This window comes from Thalassophryne amazonica, chromosome 3, assembly GCF_902500255.1.
Source record: "Thalassophryne amazonica chromosome 3, fThaAma1.1, whole genome shotgun sequence".
Lineage (NCBI taxonomy): Eukaryota > Metazoa > Chordata > Actinopteri > Batrachoidiformes > Batrachoididae > Thalassophryne > Thalassophryne amazonica.
In genome coordinates, this window is record NC_047105.1 from 127,148,118 (window position 1) to 127,175,240 (window position 27,123).

Genomic DNA, 27,123 nt, shown 5'->3' on the forward strand with positions numbered 1-27,123 from the left:
TTTTTGCCATTGTATTGTTAGTTCACATGAGTTCATTGACAATCAATTCTATATAAATAATTCTTCACTTTAAATCAAAGTGCTGTTTATGTCTTATGTTGATACACCCCTAGGCTCTTATGAATCTATAATCTGTCTGATCCGGCCCATTTCTCCCTTTCCTGCTGGTACATACGGTAGAGGTAAATATATTGCCACTTCCAAATACTATAAAAGGGTCAAGAAAGCACCTTAAGTGTTACACATTCATTTAACGCACCCTGTTGTGGGTCCGTGTTCCTACACCTTCACAACATAAGAAACACTATAAGAAATCAGGAAAAAAAATTGTGGCAGTCAGTAACGGTTACTTTTTTAGACCAAGCAGGGGGGAAAAAAAATGGAATCACTCAATTCTGAGGAAAAAATTATGGAATCATGAAAAACAAAAGAACGCTCCAACACATCACTAGTATTCTGTTGCACCACCTCTGGCTTTTATAACAGCTTGCAGTCTCTGAGGCATGGACTTAATGAGTGACAAACAGTACTCTTTATCAATCTGGCTCCAACTTTCTCTGATTGCTGTTGCCAGATCAGCTTTGCAGGTTGGAGCCTTGTCATGGACCATTTTCTTCAACTTCCACCAAAGATTTTCAATTGGATTAAGATCCGGACTATTTGTAGGCCATGACAATGACCCTATGTGTCTTTTTGCAAGAAATGTTTTCACAGTTTTTGCTCTATGGCAAGATGTATTATCATCTTGAAAAATGATTTCATCATCCCCAAACATCCTTTCAATTGATGGGATAAGAAAAGTGTCCAAAATATCAACATAAACTTGTGCATTTATTGATGATGTAATGACAGCCATCTCCCCAGTGCCTTTACCTGACATGCAGCCCCATATCATCAATGACTGTGGAAATTTACATGTTCTCTTCAGGCAGTCATCTTTATAAATCTCATTGGAACGGCACCAGACAAAAGTTCCAGCATCATCACCTTGCGCAATGCAGATTCGAGATTCATCACTGAATATGACTTTCATCCAGTCATCCACAGTCCACGATTGCTTTTCCTTAGCCCATTGTAACCTTGGTTTTCCCGGTTTAGGTGTTAATGATGGCTTTCGTTTAGCTTTTCTGTATGTAAATCCCATTTCCTTTAGGCAGTTTCTTACAGTTCGGTCACAGACGTTGACTCCAGTTTCCTTCCATTCGTTCCTCATTTGTTTTGTTGTGCATTTTCGATTTTTGAGACATATTGCTTTAAGTTTTCTGTCTTGACGCTTTGATGTCTTCCTTGGTCTACCAGTATGTTTGCCTTTAACAACCTTCCCATGTTGTTTGTATTTGGTCCAGAGTTTAGACACAGCTGACTGTGAACAACCAACATCTTTTGCAACATTGCATGATGATTTACCCTCTTTTAAGAGTTTGATAATCCTCTCCTTTGTTTCAACTGACATCTCTCGTGTTGGAGCCATGATTCATGTCAGTCCACTTGGATGCAGACTAACGAGCAGATCTGATTTGATGCAGGTGTTAGTTTTGGGGATGAAAATTTACAGGGTGATTCCATAATTTATTCCTCAGAATTGAGTGAGTCCATATTTTTTTCCCTCTGCTTGGTCTAAAAAAGTAACCTTTACTGACTGCCACAATTATTTTTCCTGATTTCTTATAGTGTTTCTTAAAGCCAGAAAGTTGCCATTTGAAATGACTTGACTGTGCATATGACAATATTGTCATATGCACAGAAGAACATGTTCCCTGCACAATGAAATGTGTCTACTGCATTTAACCCATCCTAATTGCCAGTAGGAGCAGAAGTCCCCATTAGGCGCCCAGGGACCAGCTCCAGATGTACATCCCTGCCTTGGTCAACAGCAGGGCTGAGCAAATCAACACCGACCCATAACAAACAACACACACACAACACACAACACATAGGCCAGCCCGGTACATAAAACATATATATGAAAGCAAAACACAAGGGAAAAGGAGAAAAAAAAAACCCTCATAGCCGCTGCATTACACAGCGGCAATGAGGAAAAAAAAATCCCCATCAGCACAGAAAAACAATAATCACACAGACAAAAACAAGGACACAGGATGACAACCGAGATTTGAAAAGGTCCAGTTTATCAGAACACTCCGGAGGCAGCCTGTTTGGCGCCGTCAACGGCCTTGTCCTACAATCCTGGAAGGGGAGGGGGCAGCCCTGCGCAGTCTGAGCAGTCCTGAACAGTCCTAACACAGTCAACGTCAGAGCTGGAGAAGCTGAGGGGAGGGGGGAAGACCAGGGAGTGAGGCTTAAGTGTTGATCTTCTGAGGAGGTTTTATCACAGCGACCTTGAAGTGCAGCTGTATTTGGGGAAGCCAAATGAATAGCCAGATTAGCAGACGCCTGAAAGATTCCACAGTTCTGAGAACAGAGTGGCTCTCAATGCATCTGAATGTAGAATGTGGTCTTCACAGACGGTCAGAGCGGGTTTCCAGGGCTGCAATCCTGCTCAAGATGTTTTCCAACGCGCGGTTAACCCCCGCCGACTGCGCAGCCACTGCCTTCCCAATCAAATCAATCATGTAGGGCAGCCTGGAAGGACCAATCAAAGCTGCTTCCACTTTCTTGATTTTCCGGTAAACCAGCACAGTGCCCGCTCCACACATCAGAAAGCCGGTCACCACCAAGCAGAATATGTACACATCTTCGACGTCCTCCACAGAAAGCATGTAAAGGCACATGACCTGCCATCTCCTCCACGAGTCCATCACGTAACCCATCACATGCATCCCGGCAGGACAGGTCGGGTCCTCCGCCCCCGAATGTCTTGTAGAAAAAATAGTGTCAATTGCGTTCAGAGACCACTTTAACAGATCCATTTTTGTCGTTTTCCAGAAGAGCAAAGCTGCAGCCTCACAGACAACACGCCACAGAAGCAGGAAAGATAAGGAGGGAGGGAGAAGAGAAAAGTGCGTCCGTCTCGGCCGAGTGCAAGCTGGCAAAAAAAAGTGTGTAATTTGTGTAATTTATTCTACTGTATATATTGTTATTCTGCACAGAACATGACTTCCATATTTTGGTAATTAGTTTTCCTTTTAACTTATTTTTGCATATCTGCATTGTTCTTCTGTGACTGTTTCTGTTCTGCTTCAACATCATAAATTTCACTGCTGTGGGACCATTAAATAATTATCTTATCCTACTGTCATGAAACAGGATCAATTTGGCATTTAACAGCCTTTGTGATTTTCATGTGACAGGGAAATGAAGATCCCTTGCTATCAAGTCCGTGACTTTAAACTCTCATGCCTGGTTTCCAAAAATGTTCAGATCCCTGTGAAATTAAACAAACTAAATAAATCTATGGCTTTTTCACACATCAAAGTCAGGAACAAGCTCTGAAAAAAAGGTTCATGTTTGTATATGTTTGGTCACAATAGTTTGCTTTCACATTGCACATTTCACATTTTCTTCATGTACTTACAGACTCATGCCATTGTGTGTCGGCTGCATCGCGTACTTCACCTTGACTGGCTTGAAAACTTGTGTGTCTAATGTTGGCTTGTCAATTTTTTGTAGCTGATACGGTCATCACTGGACAGTATCTCACAGAATGTGAAGGTTTTGTTTCCTTTTTTAGACTGAGCGATGAAAGATCTCACGTACTGTCAAAAGGGAAACTTTCAAAATGGGCAGTTTTATCTTTGACAAGGAAGAAAAAAAAAGTGGTGCCAAGTCACCTGGTTTTGCTCAAATAAATAAATGACAGGTTTTTTTTTTCTACTGTTTAAAGGCTGTGCAGTTCCTTGACTGCCCACTCGTGGCTGGATCAAACACAGTGCACGTTCCCATAGAAGCCCATTTTAAAACATCCAACTTTAGAGCAGAAATAAACGTTTACAGCCTAGTACAAAAAACAGTTTTGGTCTCTACAGGTAGTTTCCTCCTCCATGACACCTTTACTTGAGTGAATTTTTTTTCAAACATCTTAGTTTCAGATGTTTTAATTAATAAAATTCTTTACAATTGTGGGCGTGGTTGCTTTGAGTGACAGTGTTTGTGTCCATTGACTCCTCCTCTCCTAATCTCGGACCGTAATGGAGCCACTCGCTTGTCTGTTTGGAGTATTTTATTACAAACACCTGGAATAATACGACTTGTTGTTCAGTGAAACATTCTAATGGATCGTCTCAGACATCCCTGTTGCAATATTGATGCAAACTGAAACTCTCTTATTTAATATTGTATGCTAACGGTGCTACCAAGTTTAGCAGCTGTTGATAGGTTGGCTTAATGCACAGCAACCAAAGAAATGCGTGGCACATAACTGTTTCTGTCCACACCAAGCAAATCATCGTGTTCAGGTTTTTTGCAGTCAGACACAGAGCCCCCCCAACCCCCACACTCCGCCCCTTTATGCATTCATGGATTTATCATGAATCAGTGTGGGCGTGGCTCTCAATGTGGTGACACTGAGAAAAGGGGTCATTTCTGCTTTTCTGGGTCTCTATAGAAAACCAAAGGGTGACATCTCACACCCTCTGTCCAGTATATATACACACAGTCAATGGCACAGAGTTTAAAAGAAAACAAATGTAAATATGTTTGTAAAACCCACGTCACCACTGCGCTGTGAGACACAGAGAAATGACATTTCCTTTTACCCCCAACTTGGAGCTACATGTCCTGGGAGATGTGTTACAAATACATTGTCTTATTGATTTCACATCAGGACAGTGTAAACGCGAACCCTGAATCAGATAAATGCTTCTGCCGCACCATTAACATCACTGAAACACATTGCTTTTTAAGCAGATTTCATTCTATATGTGGCTGAAAATGAACTTGCTACATCTGGCAAGTGAAGAACATGAAGCACGAGTCCCACAACACTGTTTACTCACCAGTGTCAAATAGGGATGCACCGATCCACATTTTTTCACTTCCGATCAGAACGTGATGCCTAAATTTGGATATCTTCCGATACTGATACTATTCCGATACCAGAGCTGTTTGCTTTATTATTATTACTACTATTACTAATTATGAATTATTATTATTATTGTTGATTTTATGAGGATATTTTGTATTCCCAGTTATACAGCTTCATGATGGAAGTGTTTAGAGAAGGATTTTCTTCAAAAGAAGATCTAAATATTCAGATACAATTTGCCAGGAGGTACATCTATGATGCAAGCCTAGATTTGAAGTTTTGGTTAAAGAATTAAGTACTTTTATTTATTTTTCCAGGTGTTTGTAATAAAATACCCCAATGAAGCAGAGTCTCCACAACCAGTCGCAGCTAGCAGACAAGTGAAAGACGAGACATAGCAACACTCCAACAGAAGCTGTCACTCAAAATAACCCCAGCCCCAAATTTACAAAACTTTATGGCTTAACACATCTTAAACTAAGATGTGACAAATAAAAAAATCAAATCTGATACATGATCCGGACAGACTGTCACAGTAATGGTCTGATATGGGAAAATGTCAGAGCAGAAATCAGCCAATCAGAGCAAGCGTACAGTTATAGCTATATAATAAAATGCGGTATTTCCAGATTACAGATAGTGTACTGATTTATGCAAAGATTTATGAAAAGGACCGTGTCTAAGCATTTGATGAAAGTAGAGTTTCATGTTATAAACTCTTATTTGCAAGATAATAACACAGAGGCATTAGTTTACCTGTGCTACGTCCCACCTTGACGGGATGGGTGTAACTATAGTTATGTGAATCAGTTCTAAACCGGTGATGCTTCCCAGCCTGAAGACTGTTGCTTGCACCACTCATGCTAACAGGCTAAACTGACAACTATCACAAAACCAAAGATAAGTCTGTAAAACACTGTTTCGGGAACCAGACTTCCATCACAGCCTCTCTTTCTCCCCATCTCTCTTTTTTCAAACCCATATTTCTGCACACTTCCACATTTACACTATTCAGGTCAACATGTCACACCTGGTAGCAAAGCCGGTTATTAATGTACCAAGTTACCTATGAAATGGAGGAATACCCAATGAGAAAAACATTTGACCATTACAGCAACATGTTATAAAGTATCAGTAACACAAACAAGAGAAGAAGATATTTGGAGGATTAAAAACAGCATCCAGCCCTTTATCTCTTTTGTTCTCTTCTTTTAAATGACACAATTCTTATTCCTGGTCTGCGATCCTTCCTTCATCAGCAGGCGTTAGCTGGAGTTTCAACATTTCCCTCAGCTGCTGGACTTCAGACATGTTTGTAGAAAGACTTTAAAACACACACAAGAAAAACAGAGTCAACAACCAACTGGAGGAAAGACTAAAAACAGGCCGATTTAATCATGTGCTGCTGCCCAGGCTGACCAATCACAAGTGTGATACAACACTGAAATGTTCCTTTGCTGAGACAGACATCCTAAAGCAGGAGACACCAACCCTGATCCCAGAGATCACCTGACATGCACGTTTTCCTTACATACCTGCTGCAACCAGCTGATTGATTGATAGATATTAATGTCCATAAGCTGAAAGAACTTACAATGGTTATTTTTCTTCTGCAGTCTCCTGCTCTTCATGTCGACTTGTATCTTTGTTTATCTGTGCAGATGGAACATCAGCAGTTTCCTTCAGAATAAATTGTCTGATTCTAACTGGTTAACAGGATGCTGCGTTTTGAAGCTCAGTATTTCTACAACAAAGTGAACAAACCTTGATAAATGATGCTTTTTATGTTCAGAGGTCTGCATCACTGTGATTTACAATCTTTGAGTGAAACCATGGTGTTGTGCTCAGAGCTCAGCAGTTTGTAGTCATGATGTTGATACATGAGCTTCATATTTTATGAATTGTGTGCATAGTTCCATTTTTGTGTCTATAAATCAATCAATAGTATCGACTGATCAGCTTCATCAGTCCATCAACAAACTGAAGTGTCCTTCATTTGTCATCATAAAGCACAGTTTGTCTTATTTATTTTTACTTATATTTGGTGTTCAGTCTATAAATTAAGAACTCCAACACAAACTAACAGCTATCATTTGGATGTGGTGGAGTTGGTCTGAAATAAAGTTTAGTGGACAAACCTGCTCTGGATCAGCGAACTTCAGGCTTGAAAACAGCATCCAGCACGTTGACTAGTTTCTTCTCTTCTTTAAATCCACTCGTTTCTTCTTGCTGCTCTGCGATCTGTTTGTTTCTACCAACTCAAATATCTCGACATTAGCAGCAGTTAGCCGCTGTTTCAACAACCTTCTCAGCTGTTCCACCTTTTCGCACCAACTTCGCCTTTTCTTCTTCTCCCGGTTTATTATCGACCTCTGTGCTTCTGGAGCTCTTCAAAAAAAACATATTCGAGGATCACATTTGATCACTGTAATGTAGAGTTCAATGAGTTTAATCTGTTCAGAGAAGACTTTCCAGCGTCTCCAGCTAACTAGCCTCGGACGACAACAGGAAACAGTTCTTCTTCTTCTTTCATGTTTCCGGCAGACTAGACGCCTTCAGGCGTATTGCTGCATCTCACAGGTTGCTGACAGTACTACGCTGATTTACTCAAATCTTTTGATGGAGATTTGTGCAATAAATAAAAGATACAACAGCGGCCACAACTTCATCTCTGTGTCTATCTGGGCTAAGAAGAGTCTTCAGAGAGATTTTTTCAATGCTTAACTCAGTGATTCTTTAATAGAGGTGCCCTCACTCCACTTTATAGGTGACACACTCCATCAAGACATTTACAGTTTCTTCTTTTCCACACGTACAGAGTGCATTAGTCCTTTTTCCAATAAAACACAGATCAGGATCCAGGCCACAATGTCCCAGCCTTAATCTTGAAAAAAAAAAATCACTTGCTTTGACCTGCTTTTCCCCCAACTGGTGTCTTACCTTTAACATCCTTCTGCTCTGATGGTAATGCCTCCCTCTCTTCTCAAAGTCCCACTCTCGCTGCCACTGACTCAACACCTTGCGAGCCACCACGCTACAGTATTCCAAGAATCGAAATGATGTAAACACACTGATACAATCCTGCCTCAGAGCCTGCTTGGCAGGCAGGTCAGAAAATAATTCTTCTTCGCTCGATCATTATGACGGTTGACAAATCAGTTTATGTGTACAGTACCACCACCTGCTGGAGTAGATCATAATAAAAAAAGAAAGTGGCCTATATGTTTGTGTAAACAAAATCATATTGCAGCCTGCAGGCTTTTGATGTCAATTTCAACTGCAATTTCAGGGGCACTTCTAAAATATTATTAATAAAATAATTAAAAAAAATGGCCGTTTGTGCAACATATTGTTTGTTTTTTTTTAGGTGGTGGTGGTGGGGGGGGGGGGGGGGGAGAGCACTCAGGCGGAGTGTCACCCAGGGAGTAATTCAGTGTAGAACCACTACTGAATATTTTCGACTGCAGGCTTTTGATGTCAATTTCAATAACAACATAATAAAAAATGGACGTTTGTGCACAATTTTGTCTGTTTTTTTTTTTTTTAGGTGGTGGTGGGGGTGCTCAGACAGAGTGTGACCCGGGGAGTAATTCAGTGTAGAAGCGCCACTGGTCTAATGTAAGGTATATTGATTCAAACTTGCAATTCATGGATGTTTAGGAGTAATATTATAGCCTGCAGGCTTTTGATGTCAATTTCAATTGCAATTTCAGGGGCACTTCTAAAATATTAGTAATAAAATAATTTAAAAAATGGCTGTTTGTGCAACATATTGTTTTTTTTTTTTTAGGTGGTGGTGGGGGGGGGGGGGGTGCTCAGACAGAGTGTGACCCGGGGAGTAATTCAGTGTAGAAGCGCCACTGGTCTAATGTAAGGTATATTGATTCAAACTTGCAATTCATGGATGTTTAGGAGTAATATTATAGCCTGCAGGCTTTTGATGTCAATTTCAATTGCAATTTCAGGGGCACTTCTAAAATATTAGTAATAAAATAATTTAAAAAATGGCTGTTTGTGCAAGATATTGGGGGGGGCTCGGATGGAGTGTGGCCCGGGGAGTAATTCAGTGTTGAACCGCCACTGGTCTAATGTAAGGCATATTGACTCAAACTTGCAATTCATGGATGTTCTGGAGTAATATTGTAGCCTGCAGGCTTTTGGTGTCAATTTCAATTGCAATTTCAGGGGCACTTCTAAAATATTATTCATAAAATAATTTAAAAATAGCCGTTTGTGCAAAATTTTGTCAGTTTTTTTTTTAGGTGGGGGGGGGGGGGGGGGTGCTCAGATGGTTTGTCGCCTGGGGAGGAATTCAGCGTAGAACCGCCACTGAATATTGTAGGCTGCAGGCTTTTGATGTCAATTTCAATTGCAATTTCAGGGGGACTTCTAAAATAATATTAATAAAATAATTTAAAAAATGGCCATTTGTGAAAAATCGCAATGATTTCACACTGATTTTGAGTCAATTGATCACATGACCTGGAAGTTATTGAGCTAAAAGGCTCATATTTGCATTTGAAATTAATTTAAAATATTTAAAGATTTAAAATGCAAAAACAAGAGGTGTATCTCATGCAGCCAGTGCAGTACGATGATTCCACACTGATTGAGTCAATTGATTACATGACCTAGAAGCTATTGAGTTAAAATGCTAATATTTACATTTAAAATTAATTAAAAATATGAACAGATTTAAGTAATGCAAGAATACCTAAACTGCTTAAAAATGAGCAAATTGGAGTTAACACCATCAAACAAGATCACAGCCATTAACCAGTTTGCAATACCAGTGGTGACTTATGGATTTGGCATAGCAGACTGACCACAGCGTGAGCTTAATAAGCTGGACATGAAAACCAAGATGCTCACCCTCCAAAAAGTCATGTACAGAAATCAGTGCATGGACAGAATATATCTCCCTCACAGAGAAGGCGGTCTCACTGAACTCAACCAGGCCTACAGAGCATCGATAATAAGTATTGGTCCTTAAGGGCCTCTGAAGAAGAAGTCATGAAAAAGGTTGCACAAGATCACGAGAAGACCTCATTCCAAACAGACCTCAGTCACCAAACTGGCAAAAAACTTTGGCAGAGAACTGCTACAAGAGTGAGAAAGCAACAGTCTGACGCCTACAGCAAAACTTGCAAGACAGACCAGAGAACAATACAGCAAAAGAGAAGGGAAACATCGAGTGGACAGATGGAAACAGCACAAAAGGACTGGATGATACCAAGAAGAACTCAAAAAGGAATACATTGACAAAGTTGGACCAATGCAGTGGCTGAAAAATGGAGAACTTGGTTTTGATGGAGAAAGAATTCTGATTGGAGCACAAGATCAGGGACTTCTAACAAATGGCTTCAAAAAAAGGCAGGAATCTCACAAAATGATAAATTCTGTCATACAGCTGTTGAGAGTGTAAACCATCTAACATCAGCATGCCAGATCCTTATGGCAGACGGACATTATACAGGTACATCCAGACACAACAAGATCTGTCAATATCACCACTGGAAAGTATGCAAGGAACTGGAGGTGGAAGTCAAGGAAAACATCTGGTAGTATGAGCCAGCACCAGTCTCGTCCAACCAAAAAGTAACTGTCTTCTATGACAAAGAGATCCCAGCAGGAAGACATATCGAAGGAGGTGCAAAAAAAACCTGATATTGTCATCTGGAACAAGCAACAGAAAACAGTTTTTGGGTGTCTGGATGGATTGTAAATTGACCTTTGGAAACTGTGTCCAGAGAGAATATGTAAAAAGGCAGCTAATACACTCAACAAAAATATAAACGCAACACTTTTGGTTTTGCTCCCATTTTGTATGAGATGAACTCAAAGATCTAAAACTTTTTCCACATACACAATATCACCATTTCCCTCAAATATTGTTCATAAACCAGTCTAAATCTGTGATAGTGAGCACTTCTCCTTTGCTGAGATAATCCATCCCACCTCACAGGTGTGCAATATCAAAATGCTGATTAGACACCATGATTAGTGCACAGGTGTGCCTTAGACTGCCCACAATAAAAGGCCACTCTGAAAGGTGCAGTTTTGTTTTATTGGGAGGGATACCAGTCAGTATCTGGTGTGACCACCATTTGCCTCATGCAGTGCAACACATCTCCTTCGCATAGAGTTGATCAGGTTGTCAATTGTGGCAGGTGGAATGTTGGTCCACTCCTCTTCAATGGCTGTGCGAAGTTGCTGGATATTGGCAGGAACTGGTACACGCTGTCGTATACGCCGGTCCAGAGCATCCCAAACATGCTCAATGGGTGACATGTCCGGTGAGTATGCCGGCCATGCAAGAACTGGGACATTTTCAGCTTCCAAGAATTGTGTACAGATCCTTGCAACATGGGGCCATGCATTATCCTGCTGCAACATGAGGTGATGTTCTTGGATGTATGGCACAACAATGGGCCTCAGGATCTCATCACGGTATCAGTGTGCATTCAAAATGCCATCAATAAAATGCACCTGTGTTCTTTGTCCATAACAGATGCCTGCCCATACCATAACCCCACCGCCACCATGGGCCACTCGATCCACAACATTGACATCAGAAAACCGCTCACCCACACGACGCCACACATGCTGTCTGCCACCTGCCTTGGACAGTGTGAACCGGGATTCATCCGTGAAGAGAGCACCTCTCCAACGTGCCAAACAACAGCGAATGTGAGCATTTGCCCACTCAATTCGGTTATGACGACGAACTGGAGTCAGGTCGAGACCCCGATGAGGATGACAAGCATGCAGATTAGCTTCCCTGAGACAGTTTCTGACAGTTTGTGCAGAAATTCTTTGGTTATGCAAACCGATTGATTCAGCAGCTGTCCGAGTGGCTGGTCTCAGACGATCTTGGAGGTGAACATGCTGGATGTGGAGGTCCTGGGCTGGTGTGGTTACACGTAGTCTGCGGTTGTGAGGCTGGTTGGATGTACTGCCAAATTCTCTGAAACGCCTTTGGAGACGGCTTATGGTAGAGAAATGAACATTCAATACACGAGCAACAGCTCTGGTTGACATTGCTGCTGTCAGCATGTCAAGTGCACGCTCCCTCAAATCTTGCGACATCTGTGGCATTGTGCTGTGTGATAAAACTGCACCTTTCAGAGTGGCCTTTTATTGTGGACAGTCTAAGGCACACCTGTGCACTAATCATGGTGTCTAATCAGCATCTTGATATGGCACACCTGTGAGGTGGGATGGATTATCTCAGCAAAGAAGTGCTCACTATCACAGATTTAGACTGGTTTGTGAACAATATTTGAGGGAAATGGTGATATTGTGTATGTGGAAAAAGTTTTAGATCTTTGAGTTCATCTCATACAAAATGTGAGCAAAACCAAAAGTGTTGCGTTTATATTTTTGTTGAGTGTATAATGAGGTGTTTGACAGAAAGTTGCTGGGGAGCGAGCATGAAGTCTCTGAAGCAAATCTATACTGCCATAGTAAGATCCGCCTTTGATTATTTTATTGTATACAGCTCAGCCACAAACTCTCATCTTCAAAAGGTCGATGTGGTACAAGCTCAGGCCCTCTGTGTACTGTAAATGGAAATGGTACTGTGGTCAGTGAATACTTTGTACTTGTATTTGTTAACAATGAGCATTTTTGAATGTGCAAAGAAAACAACATAAAGCTATAGTGTAGATCTAAAATCTTATCCAAATCCATTTTATCTTAACTGTCTTCCTGTCTACCTTATAATAACAGCGCAGGGGTCCGTCATGGTGCCGTGCAGTTCCGCTATGAATAGTGAGGTCATGTGAAGTCTATCCGAGTCAGATTTCCAGTCTAGATGTATCTTTTAATTTATACTCATTTTAAAATAACACACCACATACTTTAAAGTATTTGGTGTATGAAGCTCCTGGTTTTATGGCAACATTACTTTATTCTTCACCCTCTGGAGTCCAGGGTATAATTGGGTGTTTCTGACTACTTTGGGTTTTATCTTCACAATTTACCTTAAAAATCTATTTACTTTGCCTTGTTTGATGTCATTTTTTTCAGCACATCCTCACCTGTGTGACTTTACAGTTTTTCTTTCATTCTGACTTACAGTATCAAAACAGTAAACCAAATTTCACACAAAAAAAACAAAATCCCAATAGGAAAAAGGTTATTTTTTTCACTGTGAAAATCACAAACGTGTAACAAACCACTTTTATATCTTAGAATGCAAATATAAATTGTAAATTCCAAAAAAAACATATGTAGAATTTTGTATATAAACAGTTATATGCAACAATTTGCATTAAATGCAAGAAATGCTTCAGGCGTTTTTTTTTTTTTTTTTTTTTTGTACAGCTATTTATAAAACCATCAGATGCCACACAAATTATATTTGTACCACTCAGAAAAAAAAATTCCAGTCCAACAAACGACATGACACTTTCTCCTCTTGTCCACCAGAGGCAGCACTGGGCCTTTGGAGGCCCCCTCCACCCCCACCCCCTTCTCTGATTGACATCTGCACCCACGTGGGGTCGATGGTTTTCATTGTTGTTGTCATGCATTTCCACCAATGAAAAAGAGCAAGACTCTTTTGTTTTTTTTTTTTGCACCAGCCAGAGGTGTCAAAAGTAGAGGTGGGCGATACCGGGAATTTTGGTATTGATCCAATACCAAATAAATACAGGCCCAGTATCGCCGATATCGATACTGATACCAATACTTTTCATATTTAAGCTTCATAGATCCAAAGGATCCAAAAGACCTAGGATAGAATTTCGCTAAACATTGTACGTGACAACAAAATACTTTATTATCACAATCAACATTTCTGTTTAAAAAATATCACTCAACACAACTTAAAACAAAATCTCCTGAGGTAGAGGGCTGACAAACCACAATATAAGGGTGCGCTGCTCTGTGTTGTGTAACACAGCGCAGTGCTGCTCTTACAGACAGAGAGTAGACTTTGATGAATCTGCATGCACAGCAGTCAGTGCATGCGTGAGAGAAAAAAATGCTTGAGTATCGATATTTTTACACAAGGATTATTCAATATCAATACCAGCGTTGGTATCGATATTAGGATCGATCCGCCCACCTCTAGTCAAAAGAGGCAGACAGACGTTCACACATGCATGAAGGCAGCAGACATCCGCCTCCAAGTATGTGGGTTTGTGAAGATTGTATTTATCATTTGTTGAAAAAGCACAGTCAGATGTTGGGAAAGACATGGTTTTGTTACAGACTGTAATTGTTTCAAGGAGGGGGAAGAGCAGTGTTGTATAGTAACAAAGTAAAAATACTTCACTACTGTACTTAAGTACGCTTTGGGAGACTTTGCACTTTACTTTTTTAAATTCAGCTTACTTTCACTTTTACTTCACTACACTTCCGACCGTAATTGCATACTTCTACTCCGATACATTTTCTATGCGCCATGCCATTACTCGTTACAAAAAAAAAGAAAGAAAAAAAAAACACAAACACACACACACACACGAAAAAAGTCGTGTTTTCACCGAGACACCACTGATTACTAGTGACTGCAACAAAGTCAGGCCGATTTGTCATGAGGCATGTCCGATAGGCTTTTTTGCAGTTGCGCACTTGGGGGGCTTGTGTCAGGAAAATGATCATTTCTCTACATTGATTACAGACCTGCAGCGGGTCTGTAATCAACTTTTCTGCAGTGCGGCTTTGCTTTGAACCTTGAACCAATCGAAGCAGTGATTCGCAGGTCGAAGCAGTGCTTCAATCTACAATTTGTGGATTGATTGTTTTATTTCACTTTATCCCAATTTTCCCCGCCCCAGAAGAGCATATGTCTGTGAGTAATATTTAATATTTTATGTTAAACCGACCTGTTATGGTCTTCTGAAACAGTTGATAGATGTATTTTATAACTTAAAAACGGGACCGATGCTAATGTGTTAGCATGTCTATGGCATTTTCAATGTTAAAGTTAGCATTAAGCTGTTCACATCAGCACGTTTGTGTTGATTTGTTTTCTGTGTAATTAATGGTTCAGCATTCGTTGTAAGAGTCAAATTGTAATTTTTTAAATTTATTTTTATTCGTATATTATAGCAACAACAATAATAGTCTACATAATAGACAATAATAATCAATAGACTAATAATGTTACAATATACAAATTAGAGAAAGACACAAAAAGAACCTAATGAAACAAAACAACAGAAAAGATAAAACCATGTAACAATGAAAATAAATAAATACATATAGAAATAAATAACTGTTTCCTGTGAACACCTAGTGAGTAGCCTACTCTCGTTTAGGTTTTGAAACGTTGTTTCTGAAGTGTTTTTGTGTGATGTGCACAATTTTCAGGCTTTTGACTAATAGTCACTTGCCCAGTTCCGGATCACTGCTGTAGTATTTGCGTCACTGTTTCTTGTAATCAGCATGAATAAACTAATACTTGGTACCAATGGAAAGACTAATGTTTTGTCTACAAATGACCACAAGCTCGACCGGATCCAGCCATCCTTGTGATCAGCATAGGAATCAAAACATCCTGGTGTATGTGGTGTGCGCGTTTTATGACTCACTCATTCCTGTAAGTTTGAAAGTAACGATCTCTAAGACATAGCAAAGGTGAGTTAGCCAGTCAGTGTCATTGGTTCTAGAGTGGGAAAATACTTACTTAACGTAGCAAATGTCAGTGTGTTATGTCTTGCTGTTTAATTGCTGCACGCATTTATCTCCGATGCAAAAATTTGCCAATTGTGGATCACTGAAGCAGCAGCCTCGTGTCAGGACTTGTGAGCCATGTGGACTTTGGGGGTCATCTCAACATCACAAATGGGCATGAATGTGTGGGCTTTTACTTTTTAATTCGGGAGAAATCTCACCTCCACACAATTTTTTGCTCGTAAAAACGTATAACGGCGCCTTTCAAATCTAAGTAAATTCTCATTTAATAAGTATAATTTATATCATTTAGTGTCCAAAACACATTCTCTGGCACAGTGTGTATCATTCTGCATTAGAAGGGCTCCAGCCAGATGCCAGGAATGACCCCAAAGTGACACAGTGTTGTGATCCAGAACTGGCAAAAGTGATCCATTTCTGGCAAATGTTTGCACCACACATAACATGGCTTCACTCTTTAAGTAGAAGGCTACTCCACCCAGACTTTTTCAGCTAAATAATCAAACGTGTCATTTTTCTCTAAAATTCTGGAAAAAGTGGTGTCACGGCAGCTCGTAGACTATCTTACTGAGAATAATCTCTTTGAGCCACTGCAGTCTGCTTTTAGAAAATATCATTCCACAGAGACGGCTCTCACTAAAGTGGTGAATGATCTTCTGCTTACAATGGATTCGGACACCACTACGGTTCTGTTGCTGTTAGATCTCAGTGCTCAGATCTCATTTGATGCAGTGGATCATCATACAACCCCTGGCAATAATTATGGAATCACCGGCCTTGGAGGATGTTCATTCAGTTGTTTAATTTTGTAGAAAAAAAAGCAGATCACAGACATGACACAAAACTAGTAATTTCAAATGGCAACTTTCTGGCTTTAAGAAACACTATAAGAAATCAGGAAAAATAATTGTGGCAGTCAGTAACGGTTACTTTTTTAGACCAAGCAGAGGAAAAAAAATATGGACTCACTCAATTCTGAGGAATAAATTATGGAATCACCCTGTAAATTTTCATTCCCAAAACTAACACCTGCATCAAATCAGATCTGCTCGTTAGTCTGCATCTCAAAAGAAGTGATCACACCTTGGAGAGCTGTTGCACCAAGTGGACTGACATGAATCATGGCTCCAACACGAGAGATGTCAACTTGAAACAAAGGAGAGGATTATCAAACTCTTAAAGAGGGTAAATCATCACGCAATGTTGCAAAAGATGTTGGTTGTTCACAGTCAGCTGTGTCTAAACTCTGGACCAAATACAAACAACATGGGAAGGTTGTTAAAGGCAAACATACTGGTAGACCAAGGAAGACAGAAAACTTAAAGCAATATGTCTCAAAAATCGAAAATGCACAACAAAACAAGTGAGGAACGAATAGGAGGAAACTGGAGTCAACGTCTGTGACCGAACTGTAATAAACTGCCTAAAGGAAATGGGATTTACATACAGAAAAGCTAAACGAAAGCCACCATTAACCCCGAAACAGAAAAAAACAAGGTTACAATGGGCTAAGGAAAAGCAATCGTGGACTGTGGATGACTGGATGAAAGTCATAATTCAGTGATGAATCTCGAATGTGCACTGGGCAAGGTGATGATGCTGGAACTTTTGTTTGGTGCCGTTCCAGTGAGATTTATAAAGATGACTGCCTGAAGAGAACATGTAAATTTCCACAGTCATTGATGATATGGGGCTGCATGTCAGGTAAAGGCACTGGGGAGATGCCTGTCATTACATCATCAATAAATACACAAGTTTACGTTGATATTTTGGACACTTTTCTTATCCCATCAATTGAAAGGATGTTTGGGGATGATGAAATCATTTTTCAAGATATAATGCATCTTGCCATAGAGCAAAAACTGTGAAAACATTCCTTGCAAAAAGACACATAGGGTCAATGTCATGGCCTGCAAATAGTCTGGATCTTAATCCAATTGAAAATCTTTGGTGGAAGTTGAAGAAAATGGTCCATGACAAGACTCCAACCTGCAAAGCTGATCTGGCAACAGCAATCAGAGAAAGTTGGAGCCAGATTGATGAAGAGTACTGTTTGTCACTCATTAAGTCCAATGCCTCAGAGACATGCAAGCTGTTATAAAAGCCAGAGGTGGTGCAACAGAATACTAGTGATGTGTTGGAGCGTTCTGTTTTTCATGATTCCATAATTTTTTCCTCAGAATTGAGTGATTCCATATTCTTTTTCCTCTGCTTGGTCTAAAAAAGTAACCGTTACTGACTGCCACAATTTTTTTTCCTGATTTCTTATAGTGTTTCTTAAAGCCAGAAAGTTGCCATTTGAAATGACTTAGTTTTGTGTCATGTCTGTGATCTGCTTTTTTTCTACTAAATTAAACAACTGAATGAACATCCTCAGAGGCCGGTGATTCCGTAGGGGTTGTATTCTACTTGATAGGCTGGAAAATCATTTTGGGATTACTGGGAGTGCCCTTGCATGGCTGACGTTATACTTGACCAGTCGTTCTCACTGTGTTTTGTACAGTAACACTACCTCTAACCTTAGTGACATGAAATTTGGGGTTCCACAGGGGTCTGTCTTAGGCCCCCTGCTTTTCTCCCTTTATATAGCACCCCTTGGCACATATTGCAGCGTTTTGGGATTTCCTTTCACTGCTATAGCAGATGATACTCAGTTATACATGCCGATAACTACTGGTAATCTCGTTCACATAAAATCCTTAGAAGATTGCCTTGCAGCAGTGAGAAGTTGGATGTCTAGAAACGTCCTACTTTTAAACTCTGAAAAGACTGAAATGATGGTTCTTGGTCCAGTGAGACATCGGCATCAATTTGACCAGTTAACACTCAGCCTAGGCTCGTGTGTCATACATCACACTGACAAAGTGAGGAACCTTGGGGTAATTTTTGATCCTTCGTTGTCCTTTGGCCTCCACATTAGAAATATTACTAGGACTGCTTCCTCCACCTGCGAAATATAGCGAAGATTCGTCCCATCCTGTTTATGGCTGATGCTGAGACCCTGATCCATGCATTTATCTCTTCTAGATTGGACTACTGCAATGTTCTATTTTCTGGTTTACCGCAGTCTAGCATTAGGGGTCTCCAATTGGTTCAAAATGCTGCAGCTAGACTTTTGACACAAAGCAGAAAGTGCGACCACATTACACCCAGTTTGGCATCCCTTCACTGGCTTCCTGTCCCAGTGAGATCAGATTTTAAGGTTCTGCTACTAACCTATAAAATTATTCGTGGACTGGCACCTCCCTACCTAGCTGATCTAATTAAACCTTACGTACCGGCCTGGCTTTACGTTCTCAGGGTGCAGGACTACTTTGTGTCCCTAGGGTGAATAAGAAGTCTGCGGGTCACAGAGCTTTCTCTTATCGTGCCCCTGTTCTGTGGAATGTCCCTGCGTCAATCAAACAGTCAGATTCTGTGGAGATTTTCAAGTCCAGACTTAAGACGCACTTATTTTCCCTTTCATATGGCTAGCATACTGGTACAGTTTTGTTTTACGCTTTTTACTCTTTTAATTCATTTATTAGTAATTGGAGTGGGCTGCGGCCTCAACTTTACCTAAATTCTGAGTCTTTATTGAAGTTTAGGGCTAGTGGCCAGTGATCACCTTAGTATTTCTGTTTTTCTTGTTGTTTAATGCTGGCAAATTATACAGTATTTTGTCTTTCTGATGCCTGATTCTGTTTTTTCTCTGTTTAAGGTGCAGCTCCATCCAGAGATGGGAGTTGTATTCGTGTTGGTGATCCTCCTGTCCTGTGTGCCAATAACATTTCTTGTATATTCGTCCGTGAATTGTTCTGTAATTTATGTTTGTAGCATGGCCCAAGCAGAGGGTCACCCCTTTGAGTCTGTTCTGCTTGAGGTTTCTTTCTCAGAGGGAGTTTTTCCTTACCACTGTTGCTCTGGGGGTTGGTAAGGTCTAACCTTACCTGTGTGAAGCACTTTGAGACAACTCTGTTGTGATTTGGCGCTATATACGAGGTCTGTCAATAAAGTAACGGTCCTTTTTATTTTTTTCAAAAACTATATGGATTTCATTCATGTTTTTATGTCAGACATGCTTGAACCCTAGTGCACATGCGTGAGTTTTTCCACGCCTGTCGGTGAGGTCATTCACCTGTGAGCATGCCTTGGGAAGGAGTGGTCCCGCCCCCTCATCAGATTTTCATTGTCTGGAAATGGCGGAATGAAAAGGACTTTTTTTTTTTTCCATCAGATTTTTTTCAGAAGCTGTTAGAGCAGGGGTAGGCAACCTGTTCCAGAAAGAGCCATGAGGGTGCAGGTTTTCTTTGCAGCCGCTGACTCCACCAGGTGATTTTACTGATTAATATCACTTTGAGCAGATGGAATCAGTTAATCAGTGAAATCACCTGGTGGAGTCAGTGGCTGCAAAGAAAACCTGCACCCTCATGGCTCTTTCTGGAACAGGTTGCCTACCCCTGTGTTAGAGACTGGCACCTGGAAACCATTCGAAAAATTTGTCTGGCTTTCGGTGAAAATTTTACGGGCTTCACAGAGAATAAGGACTGTTACTACAGCTTTAAGGACCCCTTTAAGGACGCTCGGCACACCGCACTCCGACGACGCGGCACAAGCCACCGGACCATTTATAAACGGATGGCTCTGTGGATACAAGACCGTCGTGTGCTCTTTCTCTGGTTATCACAAGAGCTGGACATCAGCCATTTTCCGGCAGATTTCACTTTTAACAAGAGATTTTGTCATGGAAAGTCCTTTTCATTCCGCCATTTCCAGACAATGAAAATCCGACGAGGGGGCGGGACCACTCCTTCCCAAGGCGTGCTCACAGGCGAATGATGTCACCGACAGGCGTCAAAAAACTCACGCATGTGCACGAGGGTTCAAGCATGTCTGACGTAAAAACATATGAATGAAATCCATATAGTTTTTGAAAAAAATAAAAGTACTGTTACTTTATTGACAGACCTCGTAAATGAAAATGAATTGAAATTGAAGTACAATAAATACTAGATACTTTAAGACTTTTACTTGAGTACCATGTCAATCAGTGACTTGAACTTCTGCTGAAGTCATTTTTTTTAATGGGTATCTGTACTTTTACTTAAGTGTGATATTCGGGTACTTTATACAACACTGGGCGCAAGAAAAGAGGCCGTCATCTTGGACCGGTCATCACATGATTCAATCAGAAGGCACAGTGAAGGTTTGATTTTATAATCTTATTTTCTTTTTAATCTTGCTAACATAATATGTGTGAAATACCAAGTGTTCCAATACTTTTGGAAGGCACTGTATCCAAGCTTATGATGAGTGCAAAATGAGTGTGGTATTATTACAGTTTTGTTTAAGAATGTTTAATTTTCACTGTTGCTGCACTTTGTGTGAAATCAGTCCATATCGCATATATCATAATGATATGACAATATTGCCATATGATAATTTGGCCATATTGCAGAAAAAAAAGAAAAATGCTTAAAAAGGCGAGGGGCTTAAAAATGGAGGAGCACCCCCCCGCAGCTGAAAGGCAAAAAAGAAGAAAAAAAAGTTAAAGACTGGGGATCCGGGGGGCTCCCCCAGAAGATGAAAGGCAAAAACAAAAAAAAAAATGTTTAAAAAGACGGGGGTCATCAGAAGATGAAAGGTTTGTCATGCCCATGCTCCACCGAAGCATTTAATCAAAAAAAAAAAAAAAAAGTCTGAAGGACCTAAATGACATGGTGAGATGCTGAAGAGCTTTGCGCGTTCATGTCCATGACATATTAACCTAAAAAGTCTATATTTCACCCAAATTTTACAATGTCAGCAATAAGACATTACATCAAACATAGAATCAGAAAGTATCCCAGCATGCATCAGGACTCCTGACAGACACCATCTCACACATCGACTACTGCAACACCTTGCTGACAGGTTAAACACCATGAACATCCAAACACATCACACCTTCACACAACCTTTTAGTCTAAATCTTCAGTCACACTGAGCCACCTGTTTTATTTCTGTTGGATTTCATTTTAATAGAATGCAACGGGCCCCAGACCTGGGGTCGATAGTTCCACCCTAAACATTATTGGCAGTGGATCCAAGGGCTCTCTTGGGTGGCCAGGATTGCCTCAAAGTATTTCTTCAGGTTCATCTTCATAAGGCCTGTTGCCCCCACCACCACTGGTATGATATCGATGTCTTTCAATGACCATGTTGTTCGTAGGTCATTGTTGACGTCTTGGTATTTTGTGATCTTTCCCCTTTCAGCTTGATTCATGCCATAGTTATTGGGGAGTGTCACATTGATGATTTTGGTTGTTTTCTCATGCTTGTTCCAAGTGACTTATCAGGTAGAATACAGTTACTTTTCTGTTGGATGAGACTGGTGCTGGCTGATGCTCCCAGATGTTTTCCTTTACTTCCATCTCCATCTGGTTGATTTCAGTGAGACCCAGACCGCCTTCTCTGTGAGGGAGATATATTCTGTCCATGCACTGATTTCTGTATGTGACTTTGTGGAGAGTGAGCATCTTCCTGGCTTTCGTATCCAACTTATTAAGCTCATGCTGTGGCCAGTCTACCATGCCAAACCCATATGTCACCACTGGTACTGTAAACTGGTTTATGGCTGTGATCTTGTTTGTTGGTGTTAACTCCAATTTGATCATTTTTAAGCAGTTTAGGTATTCTTGTGTTACTTTCTTATTCATTTTTTTTATGTTTTATTGCTGCATTTTCCTGAATTCCCAAGTATTTGTATGTGGAATCCTCAACCAAATCTTCAATGTAGCTCCCCTCATGCAACTGTATGTTTTCTGCTGCTTAAGTCCTGCCTACCTATTCTGATTGTGCATTTAGAATATTTATCCAGTCCAAATTCCATACCAATGTCTTTGGAGAACTTATGGAATCTGTCTCTGATTGGAGTCGGCAAAGATGTTTAAATCATCCATGTACAGCAGATAGTTGCTCACAATTTTTTTTTTGTTCCTTCCTCTGCTTCCACTTAAGTCATACCCCTTCAGCTTTCAGGCTACTCTCCTGTGGAACCAGCTCCCAATTCAGATCAGGGAGACAGACACCCTCTCTACTTTTAAGATTAGGCTTAAAACTTTCCTTTTTGCTAAAGCTTATAGTTAGGGCTGGATCGGGTGTCCCTGAACCATCCCTTAGTTATGCTGCTATAGACGTAGACTGCTGGGGGGTTCCCATGATGCACTGTTTCTTTCTCTTTTTGCTCTGTATGCACCACTCTGCATTTAATCATTAGTGATCGATCTCTGCTCCCCTCCACAGCATGTCTTTTTCCTGGTTCTCTCCCTCAGCCCCAACCAGTCCCAGCAGAAGACTGCCCCTCCCTGAGCCTGGTTCTGCTGGAGGTTTCTTCCTGTTAAAAGGGAGTTTTTTCCTTCCCACTGTAGCCAAGTGCTTGCTCACAGGGGGTCGTTTTGGCCGTTGGGGTTTTACATAATTATTGTATGGCCTTGCCTTACAATATAAAGCGCCTTGGGGCAACTGTTTGTTGTGATTTGGCGCTATATAAAAAAATTGATTGATTGATTGATTGAACTCGTATGTCTGGGATTATTATTTGTCCCTCTGTGTGGTTTAGGGTGATGGTGATGTTCCACTTGTTCATTTGTGTCCTCAGGAAAGATCTTATTTCCTCATTGATGTTGTAGAGTTCCAGGCACCTCATTATCAAGGAGTGTGGCATGCTGTCAAATGCCTTTTTGTAATCAATCAAAGCAGTGTTAAGGTTTGTTCTTTTTTTTTGCAGTCCTCCATGGTAGCTTTATTTATCAATAACTGACCTTTGGCTCTTAATCTTTTCCTCATGCAACCTTACTGTTCATTTTCTAAGGAGCCACCAGAGTCAAGATGTTTATAAATTGCATCAGCTATAATTCCTGTCAGCCATTTAGATGATGTTTGTACCTATTGGTTCGCTGTGTTTCCTTGGTCTTTTGAACCTGTATGAATTATCATGTTTTTTTTCAGGGAGCTCTTTAGTCCAAATCTTTTACCACACTCAGAACAGCCAAATAGTTTGTGTCCTGAATGAATTATCATGTGTGTTTTCAGATTGCTCTTTAGTCCAAATCTTTTTCCACACTCGGAACAGCCAAATAGTTTGTGTCCTGAATGAATTATCATGTGTGTTTTCAGATTGCTCTTTAGTCCAAATCTTTTACCACACTCAGAACAGCCAAATGGTTTTTGTCCTGTATGAATTATCATGTGTTTTGTCAGATAGCTCTTTTGTCCAAATCTTTTACCACACTCAGAACAGCCAAATGGTTTGTGTCCTGTATGAACTATCATGTGTTTTTTCAGGTCATTCTTTTGTCCAAATCTTCGAGCACATTCAGGACAGCCAAATCGTTTTTGTCCTGTATGAATAATCATGTGTTTTTTCAGGTTGCTCTTTTGTCCAAATCTTTGACCACATTCAGAACAGCCAAACTGTTTTAGTCCTGAATGAATTAGCATGTGTTTTGTCAGGTAGCTCTTTTGTCCAAATCTTTTTCCACACTCAGAACAGCCAAATGGTTTGTGTCCTGAATGAATTATCATGTGTGTTTTCAGATTGCCCTTTAGTCCAAATCTTTGACCACATTCAGAACAGCCAAATGGTTTGTGTCCTGAATGAATTATCATGTGTTTTTTCAGGTAGCTCTTTAGTCCAAATCTTTGACCACATTCAGAACAGCCAAATCGTTTTTGTTCTGCATGAATTGTCATGTGTCTTTTCAGGTTGCCCTTTTGTCCAAATCTTCGACTACATTCAGAACAGCCAAATTGTTTTTGTCCTGTATGAATGACCATGTGTCTTTTCAGGTCGTTCTTTTGTCCAAATCTTCGACCACATTCAGGACAGCCAAATTGTTTTTGTCTTTTGTTTTTTCATTTATCTTTGATGTTTTTTTAGTAGAATGCAATGGGTCCCAAACCTGGGGTCTAAAGTTGCATCCTAGGTTCTATAGTTATCTTAACCAGATCTGGCATTGTATCCAAGGGCTCTCTTCAAGATGGTGATTGTTCCCTTAATCGCAGACAACTGCACCTCATGTGCACTTGGGTGACCGGGGATTGCCTCAAGGTATTTCTTCAGGTTCTTCTTCATCAGGCCTGTTGCTCCTACCACAACTGGAATGATATCGATGTCTTTCAATGACCATGTTGTTCTTAGGTCATTTTTTAGGTCTTGGTATTTTGAGATCTTTCCCCTTTCAGCTCGATTCAGGCCGTAGTCATTGGGGACTGTCACATCAATGATTTTGGCTGTTTTCTCTTGCTTGTTCCAGATGACAATATCAGGTTTGATTGCACCTCCTTCTATGTGTCTTCCTGCTGGGATCTCTTTGTCGTAGAAGATCGTTATTTTTCCATTGGATGAGACTGGTGTTGGCTCGTGCTCCCAGACATGTTCTTTGACTTCCAACTCCAGTTCCTTGCAGATCTTCCAGTGGAGATATTGACAGATCTTGTTATGTCTGGATGTATAATGCCCATCTGCCATGAGGATCTGGCATGCTGATGTTAGATGGTTTACACTCTCAACAGCTGTATGACAGAATCGGCATTTATCATTTTGTGAGATCCCTGCCATTTTTTTGAAGCCATTAGTTAGAAGTCCCTGATCTTGTGCTCCAATCAGAATTCTTTCTCCATCAAAACCAAGTTTTCCATTTTTTAGCCACTGCATTGATCCAACTTTGTCGATGTATTCCTTTTCGAGTTCTTCTTGGAAACGTCCGGCTCTTTTGTGTTGTTTCCATCTTTCCACTCGATGTTTTCCTTCTTTTTGCAGTATTGTTCTCTGGTCTGTCTTGCAAGTTTTGTTGCAGGCGTGAGACTGTTGCTTTTTCTCTCTTGTAGAAGTTCTCCGCCAAAGTTTTTTGCCAGTTTAGTGATTGAGGTCCGTTCACTTATGGCCTCGTGGTGTTGTGTGACCGTTTTTATGATTTCTTCTTCAGAGCTCTTTAAGTACTGGCCAATACTTATTATCGATGCTCTGTAGGCCTGGTTGATTTCAGTAAGACCCATACCTCCTTCTCTGCGAGGTAGGTATATTCTGTCCATGCACTGATTTCTGTATGTGATTTTGTGGAGGGTGAGCATTTTTCTGGTTTTTGTGTCCAATTTGTTAAGTTCGTATTGTGGCCAGTTCACTATGCCAAATCCATAGGTCACCACTGGTATTGCAAACTGGTTTATGGCTGTGATTTTATTTTTTGGTGTCAGTTGTGTTTTGCAGATCTTTTTTAAGCGGTTTAGGTATTCTTTTGTTGTTTTTGTTCTCATTTTCTTGTGTTCAATTGAATTACTTTGTTCAATTCCCAAGTATTTGTATGTGGAGTCTGCAGCCAGGTCTGCAATGTAGCTCCCTTCATCCAATTGTATGTTTTCGGTTTTGTCTTTTTTCCTTTTGTCATTGTGCATTTTGAGCATTTATCCAGTCCAAATTCCATGCCAATGTCTTTTGAGAACTTATGGGCAGTTTCCACGAGTTGAGTGAGTCCGTTTTTTGTGTTGGCATAGATTTTCAAATCATCCATGAACAACAGATGGTTCACAAGTTTTTGGTTTTCCTTTCCCTTGTCTTTACTTAAGTCATATCCAATGTCTTGCTCCTTCAGGATCTTGCTGAGCGGGTCCATGATTAAGCAGAATAAGAGAGGTGAAAGGCTGTCTCCTTGAAGTATCCCTCTCTGAACTCGTACGTCTGGGATTGTTATTTGTCCCTCTGTGTGATTGAGGGTGATGGTGGTGTTCCAATTGTTCATTTGTGCTTTCAGGAATGACCATGTGTCTTTTCAGGTCGTTCTTTTGTCCAAATCTTCGACCACATTCAGGACAGCCAAATTGTTTTTGTCCTGTATGAATGACCATGTGTCTTTTCAGGTCATTCTTTTGTCCAAATCTTCGACCACATTCAGCACAGCCAAATTGTTTTTGTCCTGCATGAATTATCATGCCTTTGGTCAGAGTGTCCTTTTGTTTCCATCTTTTCACTTGATCAGAACAGCTAAATGGTTTTCTGCTTGTTTGCCTCCCCTTGTGTTGCTCTGGGTTGTTCATGGGTCCAGATGCTTTAGAATAAACAAACTTTTTCTCAGCAATATTGCAATTGCTTGAACTAACGATATTGATATTTTTTGACAGTTAAAATGTGATCTAAATTCTCTGGTCTGTTTCCAGTCATAACTGTCATCAGTCTCAGTTCCAGAACTGTCTGAACTCCTGCCACTGGTATCTGGTTGTAAATGACTGTTTGGACCTGAGTTGCTGGCTGGTTGTGGTCCTTCATCGTCCTCTCCATCAGCTTCTGCTGTCAGTGTTCTGTGTACAAACGAGCTGCTGGCTACAGGCTCAGCCTCTGTGCTCTCATCACTTTGGCTTTGATGAAGCTGTGATAACTCTGGTTTTTCATCATTTTCACTCTTCACAGGGATGACAGTGAAACCAAACTTTGTGAGATCTGCCTCCTCCAGCTGCTGAAGCTGCTCTCCCTTCTGACTTATAAACAGCTTTTCTTCTTTAATGTCCTCCTGTTCAACACTCAGTTCTTTCGTCACCAA

At 40.5% G+C, this 27,123-nt stretch overlaps 2 long non-coding RNA genes and 1 other non-coding gene across 3 annotated transcripts; 2 read left to right on the forward strand and 1 right to left on the reverse strand.

Annotated features, from left to right (window-relative positions):
- Positions 1-6,125: 6,125 nt before the first annotated feature.
- On the reverse strand, positions 6,126-7,136 carry LOC117507567. Its single transcript, XR_004559751.1, has 2 exons — positions 7,063-7,136; positions 6,126-6,248 (listed from the first exon to the last, which is right to left on the reverse strand). It is a non-coding gene; the product is annotated as an uncharacterized LOC117507567 (long non-coding RNA).
- Positions 7,137-17,123: 9,987 nt separating this feature from the next.
- LOC117508064 lies at positions 17,124-17,208 on the forward strand. The gene has a single exon (XR_004559974.1). It is a non-coding gene; the product is annotated as a small nucleolar RNA U83B (small nucleolar RNA).
- A 6,328-nt stretch (positions 17,209-23,536) lies between these two features.
- LOC117507574 lies at positions 23,537-24,334 on the forward strand. The gene is made up of 2 exons (XR_004559758.1): positions 23,537-24,043; positions 24,296-24,334. It is a non-coding gene; the product is annotated as an uncharacterized LOC117507574 (long non-coding RNA).
- The last annotated feature ends 2,789 nt before the right edge of the window (positions 24,335-27,123 follow it).